This window comes from Elaeis guineensis, chromosome 14, assembly GCF_000442705.2.
Source record: "Elaeis guineensis isolate ETL-2024a chromosome 14, EG11, whole genome shotgun sequence".
Taxonomy (NCBI): Eukaryota; Viridiplantae; Streptophyta; class Magnoliopsida; order Arecales; family Arecaceae; genus Elaeis; species Elaeis guineensis.
In genome coordinates this window covers 58,538,809-58,564,102 of record NC_026006.2, presented here as the reverse complement: position 1 = coordinate 58,564,102, position 25,294 = coordinate 58,538,809, and the positions used below count along the sequence as shown (strand labels likewise).

At 48.1% G+C, this 25,294-nt stretch overlaps 1 pseudogene; it reads left to right on the top strand.

The window, feature by feature from the left end:
- Nucleotides 1–5,624: 5,624 nt before the first annotated feature.
- On the top strand, nucleotides 5,625–6,402 carry LOC140853642 (uncharacterized; annotated as a pseudogene).
- Nucleotides 6,403–25,294: the final 18,892 nt, after the last annotated feature.

Here is a 25,294-nt window from a genome sequence, read left to right as displayed (position 1 = left end):
GTTAGAACATTTCGAGGCAGTGGCTCACACGTGTCAGGGGAAATAATATTGGAGGACGTACAATGTGACGTATCATACTACATTAGTGTGCTCTTTCTTTTTCTGCATTCCTTTTAAATGAAGGGTTTCTTTCAAGCCACCGAATGTTGACCAACTTCATTATATACTTGTCGCATGGCAATAGATTTAATGTTGGATCTAGACCTAATACAATTTGAAAAAAATGTTCGAACAATTTGAGCCCTTCATAATAATACCATAGAGTATATATAAGCCCAGTTACGTTTTAAATTAGGTAACCCTAGCAATTAAATTATTTTCGAGCAAACCATCTTGATGTTTATGTGATGAAAAGTACAAATGCGCTTGATGTTCGATATCTATTAGCAAATTGGAGTATGGGATCCAATGGTTCCACCTCTCCACATGAAAGAAGATTTCAAGTTAGATGGTGCCTTCCACGTGCATGCCTTTAATACATTCATATAATACTCATGCCATTAGTTTGAACCGAGAAGATTATTATATATATAGCTTAAAAGAAGTGCAGAAAAGGCTAATCTTTCTTTTACCTTTCCTCAAATTAACCTATAAATACACTTATAACACCCTAGCATGTTCTTAAATATTTAGCTCGTGACTTCATTGCACAACAAGAATTTTGCTCATGTCACCACCTGCTTACGAAGATGTGGAAAATTTCTCAAATCCACTTCCCATAGAATTAAACAAATTAATGGTCGTACCTTTAACGATTATTTTAAAACAATCAAATCAATCTCATTGGTTCACCTATATAATCCAAGGGTCATCCACAGTAAATCACATCATTATTGGGCCTAGAATCATATTCATGTCTTTATTCTACTTTCTTGACTTTTGAGAACATAACCCTCGCTCTAGTCATATCAAGCTTCTAAGCCGTAATGATCTCAAAATATCGCCACGCACCAACCTAATTCTTTTGAGACACAAGATTCTCTTGCCAATCAATCCACCTACCCACTTGGCCATAAGCTCTAAGCATACCTTGCAATGCATATACCATATGGTCATGCATACCATCAATCACCGTCGTTCATTTTTATAGATTTCATTCATCAGATGTTCATCTCGATGCATCACGGTAGAAATGAATCACTATGGTTATTGGTGTGCACAGCTACATGATGCACATAATGTAAGTTCGTCTCTACCCCCTTTTCTTATGTCGTCAAAAAGAAAGCTTTTGATTAATGTTTTGATCTTGCAATCATGGTACTTAATAGGGCATGTGATGGACTGGAGTGCTTCATTGACCGACCTCGTGCCAACCCTTTTGACAGTCTCTGTTACTTCTGATATCCGGGAAGTGAACTGTTGGCTGAAGTGCAAAGTCGTCTTCAGAATGAGAAAAAGGCGGAGTGGTTTCTTCCCGGAAGAAACGGAGGCCACGCTGTGCGGTTTGATCTGAATGTGGTCACAATATGGTTGTTTCCAACCTCGAAAGATTCAACGCACCGCACCAAGCATTGGTAGGTGGACCCAATGCACTGACTCCGGTCACCTAACTTTATATTTAAAAAAATGGTACTAATTTTTTCTTTCTTTTGAAAAAGGTCTTAAGATTTTGATGGTTACAGTGTGATCATAGCCTGCAAATCTACCATTGATTTGCCGGCACAAAGGCGAAGCATATCCAACCCCACCTGCACCATTTGTACCATTTTAATCACAAGCACTAATTTTGGTTGGTGCCTTATATTTTTGCTAACTATAAAATATCGGTCTCCCTCTCCAACAGCTTTCTTTTAGGACGTGAAAAAAAATAAATAAATAAATATCTCACTTTTTTTTTTGTATTTAAATACATTCTTTATATATTGAGCATATATCGTTTTATATTTTATTTTTCAGTAAGTGACTTAGAAAGAGAAAATTTGAATATGATAATTTCCTTTCTTCTTTTGGTTGGAGTAGGGGTAGCTGAAAAAATTACAAACTTAACATTCAGCCAAACTGTTATACTTGATTATCTACCAAAATTTATGTTTGAAGGAGACGGACGAATTATTAGTATGGACTATTTAGAAGATATTGAAGGATCTATATGATTAACTTTCATTTATATATCTGGTTGAATTCGATATATCTTAACCAAACTTTTTGTATGGGCAATTCATGCATTTATATGGTATGCAGAAACTTTCTAATCTTATAGTTTAGGCATTTTATCCATCTTTGGTTTCATCATTTGTCATTTTGTTCAATGATACCCTTATTAAATTTTGTACAGAACCATCATCTATCAATATTCTTCCTCTTTTAATAAATTCATGTGCGTTGTAGTGCCCCACAATAGCATAAATAGTGGTTGTCGTGTGAATAGCAAATTATATCGTTGTGATCACAGCTTACGGTTCTTCCAAAAGCCATTTATTATCTAGATATATTTAGATAGAAAAACTTTCTATGATTAACTCCATTTTTATAGCCATATTTCCCTTCTTATGCATGGATATTTTTCAACAGAGAGGGCATAACCATGCCTTTTCTGTATTTTTGGTAAGAACTAGTAAGAGAGGGCCAACAGACTCAAAATAGGGAGGAGGACTGGGGCCTCAATGTCCTGCACAGGCGTTACATTTACTAAGCACTAACAAATATGATGTTCTAGAAGCATTACACTTATATCCCATATTATATATACATATATCATTCTAATTTTTCAATAATAAACCCAATGATGCCCTAAATTTTAAATGAACGTGCCCTCACCTTTTATCATATGTTGCTCGATCATCTACATATGATAGCACTAAGTTATATCCGACGTAGAATTAGGGTAGGAGAAAACCTGGCCAAAAATTTTTTGAAGGTAAACAAGGAGGAAGTGGGTAAGCTTCCCCTTGCGTTTAGTATTGTAAATTAATAGTTATTATAACCAGAAGGGGTGTGAGAGTATGTACATAATTTAGATAATGTATCGATGAGAGAGATGAATGGGAGAATAAAATGTATGGAGGTGTCCCATCAGGGGAATGATTCCCCCATCTTTTATCCCCACAAAAAGATATAATTTTTCACATTGATATCTGAGAAAGGAGAGAAGAATAAGTCGAAGCCTTTCAGGTTCTGATGTTCCACAGAGTGTCGAACGATTGTTGAAAAACTGAACTTCCTGTAGTCCAGATGAGTGCATTCTAAAGTAATATATACAGGTTGGGAGACTCTCGATGGGCGCGGATGGAAGCTCAAAGGCGTAGACTTATATATCTTCAGCAGAGAGTCTAAGTGTACTTAGATCCTCTATATCTGAGTTTTTTGTCCAATTCACTACCGGGAAGAACACTGTTCTGACTAATTTCCTAAATGAGTGAGCTTCTGATCGGAAGAGCCTATTGTTTCTTTCTATCCGGAGGCACCACAATGTGATTGATACAATGATGTCTGGTGCTTTGATTTTAGTTGAATTTCTATGTCTTTATCTCCATTCATCCTAGAGTTTTTCTTTGTCAGATGGAAGATCTGTAATGCTGTATCTCTGTAGGACTACTTCCAAACTTCAGTTGAGTAGCTGCAACGAAACATGATGTAGTCCAAAGTTTCGCTGATGTTGTAACAGAACTAACATCTACTTAGACCATGAAATTCTTTTTTTTTTTCTAAAGTGTCAGTAGTAAGTATCTTCCGATGATAATACAATCAGTTGAGCAGTTTGCATTTTTCGACGATTGGAAGTTGCCGGGCACTAGTATTCAATGACTTTATCAACTGCATTAGTTAGCAACCTTGTTAAATAAATAAAATTTTTTAATTAAAATGAAAATAAATACTCCTAAACATGTTAAGCAAGAACTTATATTGATGATAGATTAGTTACAATATTAGAGGCTTTAGTTAGCTTTATGAGTTGTCCTTTGGGAGTCAAAGGGCCTGGGCGCGTTCTAAAACGACCTCGATGCTGGACCGAAAACGGACCAAGCTTGGACTCTGGGACCAGGTTACTAATGGGCTTCTTTCTTAAAGAGTATTAGGGCCGAGTCGGTAGCTAATTGGGGCTCTCAGGTGCAAGGAATGAAAAAAAATTAGTCCAAACTATTGACACCTCCAGTGGACTTGGCAACATTATTCCTAGTACAAAGCATCACTCGAAACAAAAGCTTTTTAAAGATAATATAATATTCTTCATGATTTCTATGAAGGGAAACAAGAACATAGAGACACCGAGGATTAGAATGATTGACATGAACATCTAAGATATGCGCAGAATTAAAAATAATGCCTTGACACTAATATGTATCATCAATCATTTATACCAAATGCTCCATCCATTGTTTCATAGGCGTAAATTGTTTGTTACAAAGTTTAGTTATACAAGGTCTCTCTTGATTGTTGGATAAAAGTTTTGTCTCTTAGCTATCAAAACTTTCTAAGATCCTTGTTACATCCCCACACGACTTTTGTTAGTTCGCCATTTTGTTCTCCATTTGATATAACCCTTATGAATTCCTCTATTAATCTTATTTCTCACCCTATATTAGTTTGGCTATGATCTCAAATTTCTAATTTTTAAATGCCAATCCTAGAGACATTTTAATTGCTTATAGGGAACTCAAACATTACCTTCTACTTCAAAAGTTGCATGCTGCGTACGACTGCGTACACAGTGGAAGGCAAAAATAACATGCCTTATCTCAGAAATTTTTGTGACTTCTTGGATCTTACTCATGTCCATTTTCCAGATGATAATCCACCATAATTTTTGCGATAGCAGATTGTTTCTGATAATTTTTCACTGCATCCATCCAGGTCTAGTTTAGTTCCTTGCACTTCTCTCTCCAGTCAATTTAGATACATCCCAAACAAAAGACCATTTCAAGTTGAAACATCTTCCTATGCCTTGTTAGATTTTGTTGTAGTTATGAAACATCATCATGAATATATGAGTAACCTTTCAAGTCCCAGTTTAGTCTTCTAGATTTTCTAAGAAATCATCGTGCATTGATGGCTCATGTATAAGTAACCTTGCAAGGCCCAGTTTGCTAACAAGCTGGGGTTTTAGGAATGAGAAGGTTTTGCATAGGTTTTATTTTTGGTCAATTTAGGATCTTGTTTTTGTTTGAACAAACGATACTATTTCAAGTGAGGATTACAGTTTGGTTGTGATGTTTGAATTTTGTGTAATGATAAGATAGAGAAATGTATAATGGACTATTTTTCATGCAATTTCCTCTATCTTTGACCCATTCGATACCAAATAATAATATTAGATTAGTTTTTGCATTAATATATAAGAATTTAATTAATTCAGGATTTAGTAATATTATATTGTAATATAATATATTATATTATAAAATAATAACATTAACTACGATGGGTGACTAAATAAGAGAAGGTTTGTTGTGACTTATATGTCTCCAAACAAGACAAGTTTGGCTGGAAGGAGACTCTCAATTGGTAATCAGATTAATAGATGGCCAGAGGCTTCAGATATTCATCCTTTACTTGTTGACATCTCGCAGATGTCCTTATAATTGGATTTGCTAACTCTATCTCCTCCAATGAGTTTTGTTGTGCTATATGTACTTTAAAAAAAAAAAAAAAAGCATCGCGCGGAGGGTTCCAAAAAAGGAGCAAGCCACATGTGGTTACAAAACCCCATGCATCGTCTAAGCTTCCCTATTCGGTTGCTCCATGCACCCCGCCTTAGCAAGCTGTGGAAGATCTCTTTCTCTGCCTCCACCATCGGTGACCACCATCTCCGCCACCCCTCGTCGCCCAGGGACCCCTCCAAGCCCCTCTCCAAGACCCACCCCCTCACCACCCTCAACCCCGATGAGCCCCGCGATGCTGCTGTCGAGGATTGAGTCCTCCTCCCCGTCGATGAGAACCTAGTTCCCCTCGCCGTCGCAATCCGCCAAGGGGTCAGGGATGCTAAGGCTCGGTGGGCCATCGCGAGGCGGGTGAGGTCGGTTTGGACCTCCAAGGTCGACGAGGGAATGGACGCCATCGACCTGAAGTCGAGCGGAGGAGATGACGTCGGCGAAGAGGGGTACCGGGACTTTGATGACTTCCGGTGGGAGGACTCCAAGAGCCTGAGAGTGGGGGTGGGGGTTAGGATTAGAGTTTCCGACAGTAGGGATATAGATCCGACCACTGATGTTGTGGAAGGGGATTTCTCATCGAAGACCCACGCTGGGGATTGGGACAACTAGAATGGATAGTACGGATGGCATGAGGACGACGGAGTTGCGGCTCGATCGGTATGCACCTATGTTCGAGATCCATAAGGTAGATGATGAGGTGCTTCCATTCCTGACCCTTAAAGATATGAAGGACATAGGGATCAATGCGGTGGGGTCAAGAAGGACCATCGTCGTTGCACGTGAAGGACTCCTATGCCAAGGGAATGACGGTTAGGTTTAGGGCTAGGGTTCTGTGGTGATGATGGGCTGCTGTCACGAGTCATGGCCATGAGCGGCGATCGATGCCAGCGGCAGAGAATGACGAGCAGGGGAGCCGTCGTGGGTTCTGGCAGCGAGGAGAAGTCCTGTTCTGTTTACTCATTCAAAGGCAGAAGGTGCTCCTGCATGCGATTTTTGTTACAATTTCTCTTTTCTATGTAATATTTATTTTTCACTGGTATCCAATTTGCAGTGTTATTCCCTACAAATTACTAGATCATTGCTATAGGAAGTTATCATTCATTCAGAGTTCATCTTTATGGACAAGTTGCATCAAAAGTTATGATGGATGGGAGGTTCCAGGGAGAAGGTAAATGTTTGTAAGTGTTTCTTGCGGCCAATCCTCTCGTCATCGGATCGTCGGGAACGAGCATCTGTAAGAAAAATCCACACTAACTGAAGATACTTTCGGTGGAGACCCTCCGACGGTCAAGTCAGAGAGGAGACTAGACAACAGTAGAAAAGAATCAGAAAAACTCAGCGAGAGAGAGAGTGAGAACTAGAGAGAGTGAGTCCAAGAGCTTCGAAAGAACCTCTCCCGCAGCACTGTTGCCTTCTCCGTTTTATAATAGAACGCGGCGTGGTGCCGTCATTAATGGCGCAGACAACTGGGAGAGTTGTCAAATCGTCGGAAGCTGTCAGAATCGCTGCGGACTGTCAAATCGTCGTGGGCTGTCAAATCGCTGGGATTAATGTATGTTCTTGGCAGGACAATGCCCCAGGGCGGCTATGCCGCACGCCCTTGTAAGGACGGCGGCCCTCAGTAGTCGTACGGCGTTTGGAGGAGCCGACCGACCATACGTCGGCATTTGGTTGCGGGACGTCGGGCGAAGACCCAGGGACACCGTCGGCTGGTCTAGCGTATTGCGGGAATCGGACATCGGCCACCACCCCCGCCTGACAGTGAGTCAGTAGAGTCGGACTCCGATGTTCGGCTAGTCGGGAACAGAATGGGTCCGCCCGACTGACATACCTTCAGTCGGACAGTGTCGACAGTCGTCGGTTGGTACGGTCGGTAGAGTCGGGCGCCGGTCGGGCAGGTCCGAAGGTGAGTCGGCGTGAAAAAGGTCGGTCGGTATATCCCAACAGTTGCCCTCCTCCACTCCTGAGTCGGATGTCGTGCTGGCCAGCGTCTTCGCGTGGGCGACGGCTTCGGACGAAAGGAGTGGATATCCATCGCATCGTACTCCGACTCTGGCAACCGTACCAATGATCGATCTGGCGCCTGACGTCTTATGGGTGTCAGGCATCCCATCAGTGTCAGACGTCCCATCGGGAACAGAAACTGCCGTTTCCACCGTCTCCTCGGGAACGCAAACCGCCGCGGCTTTTTCGCCACGTGGCAGGGGGCCATTGGGCCGAACCCGTTCAAGCGGATGGAGGTGACGTGGCCTGATCTGGGGCAGGTGCATCGAATCGTCGGATCGAGGGAAGGCCCAGATGCCGCCATGTGTCACGATCTGGGAGACCCTCGTTGGGCGTGTTCTCATCCCGACCGTCGGGGGGCACTATATATACAGAGTCACCTGCATCCAAAACTCTACTTTTCATAGCCCTGTTGTCGAGGCCCTAGCCGAATGGTCCCTTGTCTCAGGTAGTTGTCCCCGCCTCCCTCCTTAGAAAGTTTTCCAGGAGCCTTTGTCATTGTCTTTCGTTTTCTCTTTGCTTCCTTGAAATTTTCTTCCCTCTCCTTCTTCTTCATCCTTCGATCTTGGTTCTAGCGTCATGGCCAGAACCTCCCCACGAGAAAGTCGGTCGGGGAACCCGACCGACGATTCTCGGTCATCCCCGAAGGTGGAGGTCTCTTCACTTTTGGGGCCGAACGTCGATCGACTCCGGGAGCAGTACAGCATCCCGGAGCAGTTTCGACTGTTCACCCCTGGGACCGACGGTCGGGTTAACAACCCGCCCCCGGGCCAGGTAGCCGAAGGCGAGGCAGCTCCGACCCCCGATGCTACTTCGGCCCGAGTGGACACGCCGACCGTCCTCGGACTTCTCCCAGTAGAGAAAGCCGACTCCGGCGAGTAGTCGGAGCATCCTTTATTTTTGCTTTTGTTTAGTGTACTTGTAATCGGGCTTCGGCCCAATCTTGTAAATCCAGTTTATGTTTGAATGAAATCGAAATCTTTTCAACTTTCTCTCTTTCTTTATGTATCCTGGAATGTGTCTTGTATGTCTCGCCGAAATGCTTTCAAACGTATAAGTCATAGGCCCGACGTACTAGCTAGGATGTTCGGTAAGATCCCAGGTAGCTAGCCAGGATAGTCGGTAGCGCGTGCCATGTTAAAGGCAGAGTGAGCTCTGATTTTAGATCGGCCTCCCGACTGTCGTATGACCCGACAGTCGTATGACCCGACAGTCGAGAGTTTAAGTCGAGCGCCCGCTGCCCAGACCTGAGTCGGACATGTTCGTCGAGTCTGGTGTCATCCGTCCTTCGGGCGTAGCTCTTCGACCCAATCATCTCGTAGGATCCGATAGTTGAATAGTGTCCGACGCATTTGGTTGACGATAAGTCGGTCATCCATTGCCTGGTTCTTTGTCGGGTGTATGCGTCGCGATGTGCGATAAATGGTGATAAGCCGAATATCCTTCGATCGGTCGTGACCTGGTCGGTATGTCGCGAATGCAACATTGGTCGCGTTGGCCTTTTGCCTTTCTTGGCCAGAGCCAAGTCGGCAAGTTAGCCAGTCGCCTTGCTCGAGTGCTGGCTGCGAAAGGGGCGTGGCTTCAACTTAAGGGGTTTTTTTTTTTTTATCGCCATCGCCGGCCTTCCACCAACGTAGATATGTCGGTCGTCGTAAGAGTCCGACGTGCCATCGGGGATTGGGCCACAGATTTCCAATGGAATGCTGGGCCCAAGTCGTGGCATCGGGGTTCGTACTACTAGCAAGCGCCGATGCATCGTTGGAGAGCTGAGATTCTAGACTCCGAAGTTTTGAAGCTGAATTTGTATTTCGAACAAGGGCACATAGAGTTTACTGGTAGTACAATCTCAGATTGTTGGCATTCCAAGTTTGGGGAATGGCACTTCCTTCTAGAGTCTCCAGTCGGTAAGCTCCCGGCCTGTAGGTGTCCGCTATCTTGTAGAGTCCTTCCCAGTTCGGAGCCAACTTTTCTTGGTCTAGAGGCTCAAAACTTCTGCCTTTCTTAAGACCAGGTCCCCAGGCCTGAAAAGCTTCAGCTTAACCTTAGCGTTATAGTATCGGGCCACTCTTTGTCGGTAGGAAGCCATGCGGAGTTGAGCCTCTCATCGGAGTTCGAGCAGGAGGTCTAAGTCGGCTCTCCGACATTCGGAGTTGTCCGGCTCGCAGTACTGCTCGACTCTAGTCGATGGTAGTCCGATCTCGAGCGGGATCATCGCCTCCGTCCCATAGGCCAAGCTGAAAGGAGATTCTCCAGTCGGGATATGGGGTGTCGTTCGGTATGCCCATAGGACAGAATTCAATTCCTCGACCCAGAGGCCTTTGGCTTCATTCAGTCGGGTCTTGAGTCCATGCAAAATAGTCCGGTTGGTTATCTCGACCTCGTCATTGGACTGTGGGTGTCCGACCGAGGTCAGCCTGTGCGTGATATGAAATCTCGCACAGAACTTTCGGAAGTCTCAGTTGTCGAATTATCGTCCATTGTCGGTAATAATAGTGTGCGGTAGCCCGAACCTAAAGATGATGGACTTCTGGATGAAGTCTTCCATCTTTCGCTCGGTGATTTGTGCCAGAGGTTCGGCTTCTACCCACTTAGTGAAGTAGTCGATCACGATAACTATGAACTTTCTTTGGCCAGATGTCGGAGGGAATGGACCGAGTATGTCGATCCCCCACTGGACGAAAGGCCACGGAGCGACAATGGGAGTGATTTGGCTGGCTGGTCGGTGTTGTATGTTAGCGTACCTCTGACATGGTTCACACCTCCGAACTAACTCGACCGCATCCTTTTTCATGGTGGGCCAGTAGTAACCCTGTCGTAGGACTTTGTAGGCCAAAGATTTGCCCCCCAAGTGATTTCTGCAGATCTCTTCATGTACTTCTCTGAGCGCGTAGTCCGCGTCAGTCGGTCCCAAGCACCTGAGCAAGGGAAGGGAGAACGACCTTTTGTAGAGTCGGCCATCCATTATCACGTATTGGGAGGCCACCCATCGGAGTCGTTTGGCTTCCGCGGGGTCTTCAGGGCTGGTTCCATCGATCAGATACTGTACGATCGGATCCATCCAGCTTGGTTCGGTCGCCAGTTGCAACACCTCTTCGGCCCTGTCGATGCTCGGTTGCTCGAGACTCTCCACCAATGTCTGACCCAAGGCGTCGTAGGCTGATGTCGCAAGCTTGGAGAGTGCATTGGCCCGAGCGTTCTCTGACCTGAGAATGTGGGAGATCTCGAAATACTTGAGGTATGCCACGAGATCTTTCACCTTCTGAAGATATTTTGCCATGGTCGGATCTCGCATCTCAAATTCGCCTTTAACTTGCCCCACGATCAGCTGGGAGTCGGAGAAGACTCTGAGGCTGTCGATCCCCAGCTCCTTCACTACTCTCAAGCCAGCGAGGAGTGCTTCATACTCGGCTTGATTATTGGAGGCTTTGAAGTCGAACCGGAGGGCGTACTCGGTAACCACTTCCTCTGAGTTGGTGAGCAGGAACCCGACCCTGCTCCCTCGAGCATTGGAAGCTCTGTCGATGTGCAACACCCAGGTAGATCCGGGGTCAGGTTCAGAGATTGCAGCTTTTGCGAAGCCCCCGCCTTCCGATCCTTGGTCGGTTGTTGGGCACTCCGTAATAAAGTCGGTCAAGACCTGAGCTTTCAAGGCTGGTCGTGCTTGGTACTGAATGCGAACTCACTCAGCTTCATTGCCCATTTCGTCAGTCGTCCTGATGTGTCGGGGCGGCGCAAGATCGCCCTCAGGGGTTGGTCGGTGAGGACCACGATAGCGTGCGCTTGAAAATACGGACGGAGTCGTTGTGCAGACACGATCAAGGCGAATATCATTTTCTCCATCTTTGAGTACTGAGCTTCAGCTTCGTGGAGTACTTTGCTGGTGTAATATATGGATTGGTGAATTCGGCTCTCGTTCTCCCGGATGAATACCGAGCTAACCGTCTCTAGGGAGGTTGCCAAGTAGAGGTACAGTGTTTCTCTGACTTTTAGCTTTACAAGCAACGGCGGGGAGGCCAGGTACCTTTTCATATCCTTGAAGGCCTGTCGACACTCGTCCGATCAAGAGAAGTCCTTCGTCTGCCTCAGGGTCTTAAAGAACGGGAGGCATCTCTCCGCCGACCGGAAGATGAATCGGCTGAGCACGATGATCCTTCTGTTAAGCTACTGTACCTTCTTTTTGGTGTCCGGGTGCCGCATGTCGATGATTGTCTTTATCTTCTCAGGGTTAGCCTCAATTCCTCGTTGAGAAACAAGGAACCCGAGAAACTTTTCCGAAGTCACCCCGAAGGTGCACTTAGTCAGTTTAACCTCATCCGATGTCGTCAAAGAGTGCGAAAAGTTTCTTCGAGGTCTTGGACATGATCTGAGACCTGCGCACTCTTCACCAGCATGTCATCCACATACACCTCCATGTTACGCCCGATTTGATCTTTGAAGACCTTATTGACGAGTCGCTGGTAGGTGGCCCCGATATTTTTCAGTTCGAAGGGCATTATCCTGTAGCAATAAAGGCTCTTGGCGGTCACAAAGGCTGTGTGCTCCTCGTCTTCAAGCGCCATCCGGATCTGATTGTATCCGACAAAGGCATCCATGAAGCTAAGCAGTCGATGTCCGGACGTCGCGTCTACCAGCTGGTCGATTTTCGAAAGTGAGAAGCTGTCCTTCGGGCAGGCACGATTTAGGTCGGTATAGTCAATGCAGATCCTCCTCCTCCCGTTAGTTTTTTTTACCATGACAACATTGGTGAGCCAATCGGGGTACGTGGTTTCTCTAATGAAGCCCGCCTCGAGTAGCTTGTCCACTTCCTCGTCGATGGCCTTCTGTCTTTCAGGAGTGAAAGACCGCTTCTTCTGCCTCACCGGTTTCATTCCAGGGTTGATGTTGAGTCGGTGAGTCATCATCTCCGGGGGGATGCCGGACATATCCGCTGCCGACCAAGCGAATACGTCGACATTGGCCTTCAGCAGCTCTACTAGCTGCCGTTGCTCAGGGTCGGATAATTGGGATCCGACCCAGGCCACTCGTTCGGGATTCTCCGCTATCGGGATGGAAACTAGATGTTCGGTCAGTTCGCCCCGTTCTTCCTCTCCCCGCTGGTCCAACTTATCGACTGTCAGGGATTCCTTCGCTTCGTTACTTCGAGCAGAGATTTGGAAGTATCGCCGAGCGAGCTGTTGATCCCCGCGCATCTCCCCGACTCCGTTCTTGGTCGGGAATCGAACCAGCAGGTGGTAGGTCAAGACTACTGCCCTGAGGCCGTTTAGTCCGGGTCTTCCAAGTATGGCGTTGTAGGCCGAAAGTACTTGGACGACTGCAAAGGTTAGGTGGACGGTGCTTTGTCGTGGTTCAGTTCCAGCTGTCAGGAGAAGAGCAACTTCTCCTTCCACCGTGATGGCTTCCCCGACGAAACCCATCAGGGGTGTGGAGACTCTTTCGAGCCGATCAGCCGACAGTCGCATTCGGAAAAAGATCAAGTAAAATAAAATATTAGTCAAACTTTCATTATCAACAAAGATCCTTCTTACATCATAATCTGCTATTGTTGCTGAGACAACAACAGCGTCGTCATTGGGAGTTTGAATTTTTCGAGCATCCTCGTCTGTAAAAGTAATTACATCGTCTTGACGTAGCTTCTTCGTCGACTCCCCTCTAGCAGTCGTCCCCGGATCCAGTCGTTTGGAGATCATGTTGATGACTCCGGCCGTGGGCTGATTGTTCGCTGCCTCCTTAGTCGGTTGGAGTCGTCGGTCGGGGAGGGGTCGAGTCGGTGGTTTCCTTTGAAATTTCTTGAGGTACCCTCGGCCTATGAGGGATTCGATTTCATCCTTAAATTGGATACACTGCTCGGTGTTATGGCCATGGCCCTGATGAAATTGACAGTACTTTCACCGATCGAGGCCCTTTGCCTTCAAAGGCAGAGGCCGTCGCAGATATTCTTCTCCTTCGATCTCCATCAAAATCTACGCACGAGGAGCAGAGAGGAGAGTATAGGAGTCATACCTGAGATGCATCGGCCTCAGACTCCGCCGTCGAGGCGATCTCGGGCTCCATCGCTGGGGTGAGACCTGTTTGTTGGTCGGGGGCCCGCTGGGCTCGGCAGGGGCCCGACCTTTCCTTCGCTTCTTCTTCGGGCCTTTGGCCTCAGTCAGGCGCCGGTCAGAAGCTCCTTCGTCTGTGCGCATGTATTTGTACACGCGCTCCAGTAGTTCGGCGTATGTCTGAGGGAGGGTCTTGTCTAAAGAGTATATAAATTGGGACCCCTTTAGGTCCCTCTTCATGGCTGAGATAGCCATGTCTTCGTTGAGGTCCCGAACCTCGAGCGTGGCTGCATTGAATCGCGTCATGAAGTATCGGAGCATATCATTTTCTCCCTGTTTGAGAGAAAAAAGGCTGTCCGAGGTTTGTGGGGGCTTCCGACTGGTGCTGAAATGGGCCACAAAAGTATATTCGAGCTGTCCGAAGGAGTGGATACTTCCTGAGCGGAGGTCGGAGTACCAGGCCCTGGCGGCCTTGCGAAGTGTGGCGGGGACGCCGATGCAGAGAAGGGTATCGGTTGCTCCTTGGATCATCATGAGAGCCTTGTAGCTCTCCAGATGGTCAACTGGGTCAGTGGAGCCGTCATAGGGCTCCACATGAGGCATCTTGAACCGATTAGGGATCGGCTCGTCGAGAATGAGTCGGAAGAGAGGTTGGGCGGTCTGGAAGTCAACGTCGTTCGAAAATTTCTGTCCATCCACCTGAAGCTAGGCAAGCCGACGGTCGATTTCTTCGAACTTGCATTCATAGTCGTCGGCCCGTCGGTGCTGGGAGATCTCGGGGGTCGAGTCTCCCAACGAATCTGAGGGGGAGGTGGACGGTGTTCGTGGCTGCTTTTCCTTCCTCGCTCGCTCCAGCTGGGAAGGAGAAGATCGTCGGGATCGATGGGTATCATGCCGTGGTCGCCTCTCCTCCTCTCGGTGGGAGTGCTGTGAAAGCTGCTCCTGAGGAGGAGACGGGGACTGGCGCAGGCGTCGGCGGCTGCTCCTGGAGGGCATTGGGTGCGCCGCTGGTTGCCCCGCTGATGTGTGCGGCAACCGGGTTGGTTGTTGTTGAAAGCTCTTGACTGCATCCGTCAGCACAGTCATCTGCCGCACAATTGCCGTGATTTGCGCCTCCGTGGTCACCATAGGATGCGGAGAGCTGGGCTCCGCCATGGAGGGTGGAGGAGAGGTCTCTTCCCGATGGGAAGAGTACCTCACCGATCCGGTGGCCCTCGATCGTTGAGCTCGAGTTCTTGTCATTTCGAAAGGATTTTTTCAAGCTCTGTGGAGGTCGGTCAATCCCCTACCTGGCGCGCCAAACCTGTTGCAGCCAATCCCCTCATCGCCTGGTCGCCGGGAACGAGCACCTGCAAAAGAAATCTACACTAACCGGAGATGCTTCCGACGGGGACCCTCCGACGGTCAAGTCAGAGAGGAGACTAGGCAACAGTAGAAAAGAATCAGGAGAATTCAGCGAGAGAGAGAGTGAGAACTAGAGAGAGTGAGTCCAGGGGCTTCGAAAGAACCTCTCCCGCAGTACTGTTGCCTTCTCCGTTTTATAGTAGAGTGCGGGATGGTGCCGTCATTAATGGCGCAGACAACTGGGGGAGTTATCAAATCACCGGAGGCTGTCAGAGTCGCCACGGACTGTCAAATCACCGTGGGCTGTCAAATCGCTGAGATTAATCTATGTCCTTGGCAGGACAATGCCCCAGGACAGCGGCTCTCAGCAGTTGTACGACGTTTGGGGGAACCGACCGACCATACGTCGGTATTTGGTTGCGGGACGTCGGGCGAAGACCCAAGGACACCGTCAACGTCTAGCGTATTGCGGGAATCGGACATCGGCCACTACCCCCGCCTGACAGTGAGTCGGTAGAGTCGGACTCCGCCATTCGGCTAGTCGGGGACAGAATGGATCCGTCCGACCGACATATCTTCGGTCGGACAGTGTCGATAGTCGTCGGTTGGTGTGGTCGGTAGAGTCGGACGCCGGTCGGACAGGCCCGAGGGTGAGTCGGCGTGAAAAAAATCGATCGGTATATCCTAACAGTATTCATGATTGTATTTCAAGAATTTACATCAAGTATAATGTTATTATTGGCACTAAAACTTTCATATTTCTCTTTTTCCAAGCAAATCTGTCCATTCAGGTTGATATATGTTCGTATGTAAACAGATTCTACCATGTAAATTTTACAAGTTTATGTAATATGATAGCCTATATTCTTCTATGATCTGTTTTACAAGTTTATGTAACATGATAGCCTATATTCTTCTATGATCCGTTTTACAAATTTATATAACATGACAGCCTATACTCTTCTACGATCTGTTGAGATCAATTTGTTGTATGTCCTTTACCATGACAAACTTCTCTAATTTATTTAATTGCTGAAAGTCATTTGAATTCTCACAACCAGAAATGTTATGGCATGCGTAAGGTTCCAGAGGGGGTGTGGTTCTGCAATCATATAGATGTCTTAGGTGGTGTTTCAGGGTGGTCACAACATTGATGAAGATAATATGGGTAAGGAGTTAAGAAATCTGACCAAAAAAATATGAAGGCTACTTATTTTTTTAAAATCTGAATATGATATTATTTTTTTCATTAATTTTTATTTATTTACATAAATCTGCACTTGTAGGTAGCATTGATGTAGATAATGTGGATGAAGAGCTAAAAAATTTGACTACAGAATATAGAGGCCGCTTATTATTTTATCATATATATATATATATATAATAATACTCCGTGAAGGTCTATTGGAGTGTTGCCAACTCAGCTTTTCAAATAAATTTTATTGTGCTACTTAAAAAAATTATTAAATAGAAGTCAATATATATTTTTTATAGACTACAAATGTTAATAAACAAATAATCTTTGAGTTTTCAACTGAAAAAATTAAAATCATATATAATAAAATTAAATAATTTAAAATTAGTAACAATATATATATAAAATATAATTAATAAAAATTAATAAAAAAATTAATCTAACACAGTCTTTCGTATTTCAACTCTATAGAAAACAAACAATTTGTCCAGCTCCTGCATGAAAAGGAAAAAAAAATAATATAATTAATTTATTTATATTCAATTAAGAAAAATTTTTGATCAAAAAAATATGAAGATTATTTATTTTTTTAAAAAATTTTAAATATAATATTATTTTTTTATTAATTTTTAAGAAACAAATAGAAGAGTAGAAGAAGAAGAATGAGCCGTACGCTGTGCCGTCTGCTGGGGCTTTCTACATGTATAATGATCGGTTCCAAGAAAATAGCTGAGGTCACCTCAGGTACTGTTCTTTGGCCTCTAATTTGTTAAGTGCACCCTGTTACTGATTTTTAAAGCATATACGTTCTTCTACTTTATATTTTTTACTGTAACGTCAATATTTTTTATAATATTTATAGAAGTTATAAGGAAACAAATGTTCATTGTTTTAAAATTTTATATAAATATTTTTTTTTCTAAGTTTGATTTGGTTGATGTTGGTTACGTAGAATATGTTGCATCTTGAATAAGTAAATTATTTTTTTTTAATTTAAATAGATGAATTATTTTTTATTCTACACTTGGTCTATATTTTATCATCAACTACTGCTGTCAATTTGGATTTTGAATTCAGAACGGTCATAGCACTGATGAAGACAATATGGGTGAGGAGCTAAGAAATCTGATCAGAAAAGTATGGAGATTATTTTTTTTTAAAAAAATTAGAATATAATATTATTTTTTTCATCAATTTTTATTTATTTACATAAATCTACATTTGCTGGTAGTATTGATGTAAACAATGTGGATGAGGAGCTAAAAAATTTGACTACAAAAGTATAGAGGCTTATTTTTTTATCATATCATATATTTTATATATATATATATATATATATATAATATAAAATAATATTCTATAGAGGAGTATTGGAGTAGTGCCAACTTATCTTCTCAAATGAATTTTATTGTACAATCTGAAAAGATTATTAAATAGAACTTAATATGTATACTTTGTGAACTACAAATGTTAATAAACAAACAATTTTTGAGTTCCCAATTAGAAAAATTGAAATCACATATAACTAAACTAAATAATTTAAAATTAATAGCAATAAATATAAAAGAATACAATAACTAAAAATCAATAAAAAAAATTTTAATTTGACACAGTCGTTCGTATTCCAACTCCATAGAGTGTGAAAAGAAAAAAATAATTATATAATTAATTTATTTATATTTAATTTAAAAAATTATTTTCGTACATTTGATTTCGTACAATATATGGGTCTTCGGCTTGTATTCAATAAGATTCTACTACCAGAGTTTTTCTGGATCAGAAGATAGGTTGATTTGTGATGCTTTTTTGAAATCAGTAGAAAGTTTTAATAATAAAGCCACATGAGAACGGCTCATATTGCACGGGTCTCCGACTAGTATTCAATAAGGTCTTATTATCAGATCCTTCTAGATTAAGAGATAGGTTGATTTGTGATGCTTTTTTGAACTCAGCAGAAAGTTTTAATAATAAAGCCATTTGAGAATGGCTCATGACAACTCTCTCTTAGCATAATATTAGAGACACTAAATCTAGTTTGACTGGCTTATCAGGTATAGTATTAGAGACATTTGACTGGCTTATCAGGTATAGCCAACCCTGCTATAATCATTAGGTATTTTATCCCTGGATTTACCCGGGATAAACAACAGGGGTTGTCCCTTTTCCAAACTGGCCCTGAGTGGGTCATCAAGTTGAAGCCAGCCTTGTCATAGAAAAGATTTTGACACAATTGGTCAGCATGACTCTTGTTGGGGGATACCCGCCGACCGACCGACTGACGGCCCGACCGACCGACTAACGGTCCGACCGACTGGCGGCCCGACCGACTAACGGCCCGACCGACCGACTGACGGCCCGACCGACCGACTAACGCCCCGACTGCGCCCGACCGACTAACGGCCCGACCGACCGACTGACGGCCCGACCGACTGGCGCCCGACCGACTCCGACTGGCCGACAGACCGACCGATCGTCGGTCGGAGCGACCGACTGACGGATGCCATCACCGGCTAATTATCGGCTCACGACCGACTGAGGATACGTCGGGCGCACCTTTCCCCGACCGACTGAACCCTGAGGTCCGATGGCCGACTCACGGAAGGCTCGCCGACCCACGGGGGAGGGGCCGACACCACTCAGCTGGCTACCGACTTTGGGTCGGTCGGCTCCTCCAACCACCGTACAGCCGCCAGACCTTGTCAGCTCTGACACGGACATGCGGCGCGGTTACCTAGGGGCATTGTCCCGCCAAGGGCATTGTCAACCCTGGTGATTGGACAACCACACGGCGACATGACATTTTCACGGCGACCCTGACAGTCCACAGTGAGTTGACAGTTCCTCACTTGTCCGCGCCATTAATGACGGTGCCATACCGTGCTCCACTATATAAACCGGGGATGGCAACAGTGCAGGGGATCGATCCGCTCCGTCTCTCCCAAAAAATGCAGGCTCGCTCCTCTCTCTCTCTCTCTCTCAGAGCTCTCTGTCTACATTTCACTGTTGCCCAGTCACCTCTCTGACTTGACCGTCGGAGGGTCCCCACCGGAGCCGCCTCCGGTCAGTGCGGACTTCGTTTTGCAGGTGCACGCTCCCCGGCGATCGGACGACGAGGCGATTGGCCGCAACAGATTGGCGCGCCAGGTAGGGGACAGCATGACAAAGACAAGAGCTCAACGATCGAGAGTCACTGGGTCGGCGAGGCGCTCTTCCCGCAGGGAAGAGGCCTCCCCGCCCCCACCAGCGGTGGAGCCTAGCTCTCCGCGCCCTGCAGTGACCACCGAGGTCCAGATTGCGGCCATCGTACGGCAGATGACCGTACTGACCGACGCAGTCAAAAGCTTCCAGCAGCGACCGACGGTCCGACCTATGCCCTCCAGGAGCAGCCGCCAACGACCGCGCCGATCCCTGTCGCCTCCATGCGAGCGCCCCCAACAGTGCTCCCACAGAGAAGAGGAGGGACGACCATGGCGCGACGACCGACGGTCCCAGCGGCCTTCTCCTTCCCGCTGGAACGGGCAAGGAAGGAGAAACGGCCGCGCGCACCGTCGGCCTCCCTTTCAGAATCTTCCGGAGACTCCACTCCTGGGGTCTCCCAGCATCGACGAGCGGACGACTACGAGCGACGGTTTGAGGAAATCGACCGCCGACTCGCCCAGTTGCAGATAGACGGCCAGAAGTCTTCGAACGACGTCGACTTCCAGACCGCCCAACCTCTCTCCCGACTGGTCCTCGACGAGCCGATTCCCAGTCGGTTCAAAATGCCGAACGTGGAGCCATACGACGGCTCCACCGACCCAGTCGACCACCTCGAGAGCTATAAAGCCCTCATGACGATCCAAGGGGCAACCGACGCTCTTTTTTGCATCGGCTTCCCCGCCACACTCCGCAAGGCTGCCAGGGCTTGGTACTCCGGTCTCCGATCGGGGAGTATCCACTCCTTCGAGCAGCTCGAGCACTCGTTCGTGGCCCATTTCAGCACCAGCCGAAAGCCGCCGCGAACGTCGGACAGCCTTTTCTCTCTCAAGCAGGGGGAAAACGAGACGCTCCGACACTTCGTGGCGCGATTCAACGCGGCCACGCTCGAGGTCCGGGACCTCAACGAAGACATGGCTGTCTCAGCTATGAAGCGGGGCTTGAGGCGTCCCGATTCACCTATTCTCTGGACAAGACCCTCCCCGGACTTATGCCGAGCTACTGGAGCGCGCATACAAGTATATGCGCACGGATGAAGGAGCGTCCGACCGACGCTTGGCCGAGCCCAGAGGCCCGAAAGAGAAGCGGAGGAAAGGTCGGGAGCCCGTCGAACCCAGCAGGCCCCCGACCGATAGTCGGGTCTCACCACCCCGACGAATCCAAAAGCCACCCCGGCAACAGACTCCGAGGCCGGTACGTTCCAGGTACGACTCCTACACTCCTCTCTCCGCTCCCCGTGCGCAGATCTTGATGGAGATCGAGGGGGAGGAATACCTGCGACGGCCTCCACCTCTGAAGGCAAAAGGCCTCGACCGTCGGAAGTACTGCTGGTTCCATCAAAGCCACGGCCACGACACCGAGCGGTGCATCGAGTTGAAGGATGAGATTGAAGCTCTCATCCGCCGGGGGTACCTCGGCAAATTTCGGAAGGGTCCGCCGACCCAACCAGTTGCCGATCGACGCCCCCAGCCGACTGAAGAGGCGGCGACCAACCAGCCGACGGCCGGAGTCATCAACATGATCTCCAAGCGGCTGGGCCCGGGGACATCTGCAGGAGGGGAGCCGACGAAAAAGCCGCGCCCGGACGACGTGATCACCTTTATGGAAGACAACGTTCGGGCATCCAAACTCCCCACGACGATGCTGTTGTTGTGTCGGCGACAATAGCGAATTATGATGTAAAATGAATTTTTGTTGATAATGGAAGTTCGACAAATATTTTATTTTACTCGACCTTCTCCCGAATGCGACTGTCAGCTGACCGACTCAAGAGGGTCTCCATGCCCTTGATCGGCTTTGCCGGAGATGCTGTCACGACAGAGGGAGAAATTACCCTGCCCGTGACGGCCGGCATCGAACCACGGCAAAGCACGGTCTCCCTCACTTTCGCGGTCGTCCGAGTTCCTTCGGCTTACAACGCCATACTTGGACGACCCGGATTGAACGCCCTCAAGGCGATCGTCTCGACGTACCATCTCCTCGTTCGGTTCCCGACCAAAAACGGAATCGGAGAGATGCGCGGAGATCAACAGCTCGCCCGACGATGCTTCCAAATCTCCGCTCAAAGCGACGAGTCGAGGGGGTCTCTGACGATCGACAAGCTGGACCAACGGGAGGAGGAAGAACGAGGTTCGCCGGCCGAGCGGCTCGAGGCGATCCCGATAGGGGAAAATCCCGACAGGAAAGTTTGGGTCGGATCTCAATTGCCCGACACCGAGCGACGCCGACTGACGGAGCTGCTGACGGCCAATGCCGACATATTTGTTGGTCGGCAGCAGATATGTCGGGCATCCCCCCAGAAATAATAACTCACCGACTCAACATCGACCCGACGATGAGGCGGTGAGGCAGAAGAAAAGGTCCTTCGCCCCAGAGAGGCAGAGGGCCATCGACGAAGAAGTGGACAAGCTACTCGAAGCAGGCTTCATTCGGGAGTCCACGTATCCCGATTGGCTCGCCAATGTTGTCATGGTCAAGAAAGCCAACGGGAAGTGGAGGATCTGCATCGACTATACCGACCTAAACCGAGCCTGCCCAAAAGATAGCTTCCCACTTCCGAAGATCGACCAGCTGGTGGATGCGACGTCCGGATTTCGACTGCTCAGCTTCATGGACGCCTTCACCGGGTACAACCAGATCCGGATGGCGCCTGAAGACGAGGAGCACACTGCCTTCGTGACCCCGAAGGGCCTCTACTGCTACAGGGTGATGCCCTTCGGATTGAAGAACGTCGGCGCCACTTACCAGCGACTCGTCAATAAGGTCTTCAAAGACCAGATCGGGCGCAACATGGAAGTGTACGTGGACGACATGCTGGTGAAAAGCACGCAGATCCCGGACCACGTTCAGGATCTCGAGGAGACCTTTTGCACCCTTCGACGACACCGAATGAAGCTCAACCCGACCAAGTGTGCTTTTGGGGTGACCTCAGGGAAGTTCCTCGGATTCCTCGTTTCTCAGAGAGGGATCGAGGCCAACCCTGAAAAAATAAAGGCGATCCTCGGCATGCGTCATCCGAACACCAAGAAGGAGGTCCAACAGCTGAACGGAAGAATCGTCGCTCTTAGCCGATTCATTTCCGATCAGCTGAAAGGTGCCTCCCGTTCTTCAAGATTCTGCGTCAAGCGAACGGTTTCTCTTGGTCGGATGAGTGCGAACATGCCTTCGAAGACCTGAAAAAGTACTTGGCTTCCCCGTCGCTGCTCGTAAAGCCGCAGGTCGGGGAGACCTTGTATCTCTACTTGGCCACATCTTCCGAGGCGATCAGTTCGGTGCTCGTTCGGGAAAACAAGTGCCGAACTCATCAGCCCATCTACTACACCAGCAAAGTGCTCCACGGCGCCGAAGCCAGATATTCGGAGACGGAAAAGATGATTTTCGCCCTAACCGTCTCGCGCAACGGCTTCGACCATACTTCCAGGCCCACGCCATAGTGGTAATCACCAACCAGCTCCTGAGGGCGATACTGCGCCGACCCGACACATCTGGACGACTCGCAAAGTGGGCGATGAAGCTAAGCGAGTTCGACATTCGGTACCGACCGAGGCCTGCCCTGAAGGCTCAGGTCTTGGCCGACTTCATCGCCGAGTGTCCGACAACCGACCAAGGGTCGGGAGCTGAAGACCCAGGACGAGATGCGGTCTCTGAGCCAGACCCGATCTCCACCTGGGTACTCCACATCGACGGAGCCTCAAACGCTCAGGGAAGCGGGGCCGGGCTCCTGCTCACAAATTCGGATGGGGTAGTCACTGAATACGCCCTCCGGTTCGACTTCAAGGCCTCCAACAATCAAGCCGAATACGAGGCACTCCTCGCTGGCTTGAGGATGGCGAAGGAGCTGGGCATCGACAGCCTTCGGGCATTCTCTGACTCTCAGCTGATCGTGGGGCAGGTCAAGGGTGAATTCGAGGCGCGAGATCCGACCATGATCAAGTACCTTCAGAAAGTGAAGGACCTCGTGGCCCGTCTCGAGTATTTCAAAATTTCCCACATCCCTAGGTCGGAGAACGCCCGTGCCGACGCACTCTCCAGATTGGCAACGTCAGCCTACGACTCTTTGGGTCGGACGTTTGTGGAGAACCTCCAGCAGCCGAGCATCGGTCGGGTCGAAGAAGTACAATAGTTAACGTCCGAACCAAGTTGGATGGACCCGATCGTCCGGTACCTGACCGACGGGATCAGTCCCGAAGATCCGCGGAGGCCAAGCGACTCCGATGGTCGGCCTCGCAATATGTCATCATGGACGGCCGACTCTACAAAAGGTCGTTCTCCCTTCCCCTGCTCAGGTGTTTGGGGCCGACCGATGCCGACTACGCTCTCCGAGAGGTTCACGAAAGAATTTGCGGGAACCACTTGGGGGGCAAGTCCCTAGCCTTCAAGGTCCTGCGACAAGGCTACTACTGGCCAACCATGAAGAAGGATGCGGCAGAGTTGGTCCGGAGGTGCGAGCCATGCCAAAAGTATGCCAATATTCAACACCAACCGGCCAGCCAAATCGCTCCCATTGTCGCTCCGTGGCCCTTCGCCCAGTAGGGAGTCGACATTCTCGGTCCGTTCCCACCAGCGTCGGGCCAGAGGAAGTTCATCGTTGTCGCCATCGACTACTTCACGAAGTGGGTTGAGGCCGAGCCCTTGGCACAGATCACCGAGCGGAAGATGGAGGACTTCATCCAAAAGTCCATCATCTTCAGGTTCGGATTGCCGCACACCATCATCACCGACAACGGACGGCAATTTGACAACCAAGACTTCAAAGACTTCTGCGCCAGGTTCCACATCCGGCACCGATTGACTTCGGTCGGGCACCCTCAGTCCAACGGCGAGGTCGAGGTGACCAACCGAACCTTGCTCCACGGACTCAAGACCCGACTAAACGAAGCCCAAGGTCTCTGGGTCGATGAGCTGGGCTCCGTTCTGTGGGCTTACCGAACGACCCCCGCATCCCGACCGGGGAGTCGCCGTTCAGCTTGGCCTACGGGACAGAGGCTATGATCCCGCTCGAGATTGGCCTGCCATCTTCAAGGGTCGAGCGGTATCAAGAGCCGGACAACTCCGAGGGTCAGAGGGCCGACCTGGACCTCCTCCCCGAACTACGAGACAAGGCTCAAATCCGAATGGCTTCATACCGACAAAGGGTCGTCCGGTATTACAACGCTAAGGTCAGACCAAAGCTCTTCAGGCCTGGTGACTTGGTCTTGAGGAAGGCGGAGGTCTCGAAGCCCTTGGATCAGGGGAAGTTGGCTCCAAACTGGGAAGGACCCTACAAGGTTGCAGACACCTTCGGGCCGAGAGCCTATCGACTGGAGACCCTTGAGGGGAAACCCATTCCCCGAACTTGGAACGCCGACAACTTGAAGCTGTATTGCCAGTGAATTTTGTAATTCGGTAGTCGGAATACAAAGTCGGTTTGAAATCTCGGAGTCTCAACTCTTCGACTAACGATCGGCGCTCGCCAAAGCCCCAACGTATTGACGTGGACCTAGCATCCACCTAAAACCGACGCATCTACAAGAACGGGAGTTGACACTCCTTCGACAATCAATGATGAATCGGACCCTTACCAGGACCGATGTATTCATATCAACGGGAGTAGCACTCCTTCGACTTTCGACGACACATCGGACCCTTACCAGGACCGATGCATCTACAATGACGGGAGTCGACACTCCTTCGACTTTCGACGACACATCAGATTCTTACCAGGACCGATGCATCTACAATGACGGAAGTCGACACTCCTTCGACTTTCGACGACACATCGGACCCTTACCAGGACCGATGCATCTACAATGACGGGAGTCGACACTCCTTCGACTTTCGACGACACATCGGACCCTTATCAGGACCGATGCATCTACAATAACGGGAGTTGACGCTCCTTCGACGATGCGTCGGACCCTCACAAGGGCCGATGGACCCTTATGGACGGG